The 3,394-nt window shown below is 36.2% G+C and overlaps 2 non-coding genes across 2 annotated transcripts; one reads left to right on the forward strand and one right to left on the reverse strand.

The window, feature by feature from the left end:
• Nucleotides 1–2,266: 2,266 nt before the first annotated feature.
• Nucleotides 2,267–2,353, reverse strand: Trnay-gua. The gene is given in 2 exon segments: nucleotides 2,267–2,302; nucleotides 2,317–2,353. It is a non-coding gene; the product is annotated as a tRNA-Tyr (tRNA).
• Nucleotides 2,354–2,739: 386 nt separating this feature from the next.
• On the forward strand, nucleotides 2,740–2,821 carry Trnas-gcu. The gene has a single exon. It is a non-coding gene; the product is annotated as a tRNA-Ser (tRNA).
• The last annotated feature ends 573 nt before the right edge of the window (nucleotides 2,822–3,394 follow it).

Raw genomic sequence — 3,394 nt, forward strand, 5'->3', positions numbered from 1 at the left:
GCTATCACTTTCATCTTTCCGAAACCCTTTCAAATCCTCTTTTGTTAAAAGTGCCGAAAATTTTTGGTCAAGGTAATCAGTAATACAATTTTTCTTAAGAATTGTTTCGGCAAGTTGAATTACCCGAGTGAATTGTGATAATATATACGTGAGATGGCATGCAACTCCTATTTTGGGTTTTCTACGGAATATTTTTTAAGTTCTTCAATAATGCCATTGGCATTGTCTTTAAATATTTGCAAATCTGATTCCATATCAATTGTTAGAGATATCGTAATCAAAATCAATAAAATTAAGGTAATGTATAGTGAATTATGAAAAAAAACGGAGAAAAATCGGTATTTCCGGTTAAAGTTCTAGAAAGTTCGATGACGATGGCACTGCAGAAGAAAGTTGAAAAAGTTGTAATTTTAAAAATTGCGATAATTTGAAANGTAATCAAAATCAATAAAATTAAGGTAATGTATAGTGAATTATGAAAAAAAACGGAGAAAAATCGGTATTTCCGGTTAAAGTTCTAGAAAGTTCGATGACGATGGCACTGCAGAAGAAAGTTGAAAAAGTTGTAATTTTAAAAATTGCGATAATTTGAAAACTATTGCAGATATACACATAAAATTTTCGGATAAATTAGCATTTGATGTCTAGATAGAAATGCCTAAATATTATTTTAAATTCTAAACGGGAAGCCCGTTATGACCGTCCAAATATAGACCGGAAGTCTTGTATATCTCATTTAATATTGAGTCCAGAACCCCAAAATGTAAATATGGTACTCACGTAATCAATGCGGTCAAGAATCAGATTCAATCTTCGGTTAATCGGTCACATATGTTCAGATAATTGAATTCGAATATTCGCAAATTTCAAAAATGAACAGTTTCTTCAAAAATGGTCCGATTTTCACAAACACGACATTTTCAGAATCCTTATGCAAAACGGAATCCAAAAATATATAAGATTATGACCAACAAATAAAAATTTCCACGAAAATTCGATAAAAGAACAGAAGCAGAAATTTCCACTGCAAACCACTATGCTCTCAGCGCCCTCCTCACCGCTCTACCAGCTGAGCTATCGACGGAACGAATATAACGTCTGCGAATTAGTTCTCATAAGTTTTGACGCCAAACGTGAGAAAAAAACAATCAAGTCCGTCGAGGCGGATTTGAACCACCGACCTATGGNTCTTTTGCTCGGTCAAATAAATCAGCTGTAGAACTTTTCCCAATATTACTAACAGCTTGTTGTATGTCCGTCAAGATTCCTATAGTGCTATCACTTTCATCTTTCCGAAACCCTTTCAAATCCTCTTTTGTTAAAAGTGCCGAAAATTTTTGGTCAAGGTAATCAGTAATACAATTTTTCTTAAGAATTGTTTCGGCAAGTTGAATTACCCGAGTGAATTGTGATAATATATACGTGAGATGGCATGCAACTCCTATTTTGGGTTTTCTACGGAATATTTTTTAAGTTCTTCAATAATGCCATTGGCATTGTCTTTAAATATTTGCAAATCTGATTCCATATCAATTGTTAGAGATATCGTAATCAAAATCAATAAAATTAAGGTAATGTATAGTGAATTATGAAAAAAAACGGAGAAAAATCGGTATTTCCGGTTAAAGTTCTAGAAAGTTCGATGACGATGGCACTGCAGAAGAAAGTTGAAAAAGTTGTAATTTTAAAAATTGCGATAATTTGAAAACTATTGCAGATATACACATAAAATTTTCGGATAAATTAGCATTTGATGTCTAGATAGAAATGCCTAAATATTATTTTAAATTCTAAACGGGAAGCCCGTTATGACCGTCCAAATATAGACCGGAAGTCTTGTATATCTCATTTAATATTGAGTCCAGAACCCCAAAATGTAAATATGGTACTCACGTAATCAATGCGGTCAAGAATCAGATTCAATCTTCGGTTAATCGGTCACATATGTTCAGATAATTGAATTCGAATATTCGCAAATTTCAAAAATGAACAGTTTCTTCAAAAATGGTCCGATTTTCACAAACACGACATTTTCAGAATCCTTATGCAAAACGGAATCCAAAAATATATAAGATTATGACCAACAAATAAAAATTTCCACGAAAATTCGATAAAAGAACAGAAGCAGAAATTTCCACTGCAAACCACTATGCTCTCAGCGCCCTCCTCACCGCTCTACCAGCTGAGCTATCGACGGAACGAATATAACGTCTGCGAATTAGTTCTCATAAGTTTTGACGCCAAACGTGAGAAAAAAACAATCAAGTCCGTCGAGGCGGATTTGAACCACCGACCTATGGATAACTATAGCCACTACTACAGTCTACCACTCTACCAGCTGAGCTATCGACGGGACGAATATAACGTCTGCGAATTTACGTCAAGTGCTTTGTTTCTGCCCAACTCGTTTCTTGCATGATGTTGTTGCAGGTAGAGGTTGCATTACATCGATTAGTCTGTCTGCGTGCGTTTGCAAAACTAACCGGCACTATTTCAGCTGGTTCGTAGCAGTACGCTGCATTCATCCAGTAAGATAAAAAGCCATATCACTGCAGAAAAGATGCCACATCGCCCGAATCGAAATCAAGTTGCTGTGAGACAGTGTCCCGTATTATCGACGACGCCATCATCCGATCACTCGCCACGCTACTACAGCCAACATTTTGAGTGCAACTCTTATTGCCAAGTATTGAGTGGTTGGCGAAAATGCATGTATCGAAAGATAGGGCAGTACTTCAGGACGAGGTGGCCGAGCGGTTAAGGCGATGGACTGCTAATCCATTGGGTTTTTCCCGCGTGGGTTCGAATCCCACCCTCGTCGATAATGTGCCTTTTGGCTGCGTATCGTTTTAGACTCACCATGGTAAGTTGAAGGCGGTGAACATCAATTAGTTTGCAAGTTCGCTCAGTGACAGGATAGTTACGAGTATATAAAGTTGACGTTCCAGGCTAAATTGCTACATTTGTTTAAACTCAATACAAAGTGAAGGAGTTTCAAGTGCAGTTGTTTATTAATATGGCATCTCAAACTAACGATTAATTTCTCGGATGATATCTTGAAAATTTGGAGTCTGATTTACAGCAAACGTTAGGTGAAATTTTGGGAGAACTTCAATATTTTACTGAACGCCGATAGCATTGGTCCTCGAAAAACTCAGATAGGCGCCACATTTCGTTTCTTAAACATTACTCATTCTGAGATAGTTTAATATCTCAGAACAGAAAATAAAGAAATTAAACAAATTAGACGCCAACACACACACTCGCCCGAATTTTTCCCCTGTATTGACTTTTTTGAGGGGTTCGGGAGTTCTCCAAACGTGTAGATTTGCAAAAAAAAAAAAAAAAAAAAAAAAAACTTGGGGGGGCAAATTTGACACGATTCCAATATTTT

Source organism: Centruroides sculpturatus, unplaced genomic scaffold, assembly GCF_000671375.1.
Source record: "Centruroides sculpturatus isolate CEXI.00-Female unplaced genomic scaffold, Cexi_2.0 scaffold1344, whole genome shotgun sequence".
Lineage (NCBI taxonomy): Eukaryota > Metazoa > Arthropoda > Arachnida > Scorpiones > Buthidae > Centruroides > Centruroides sculpturatus.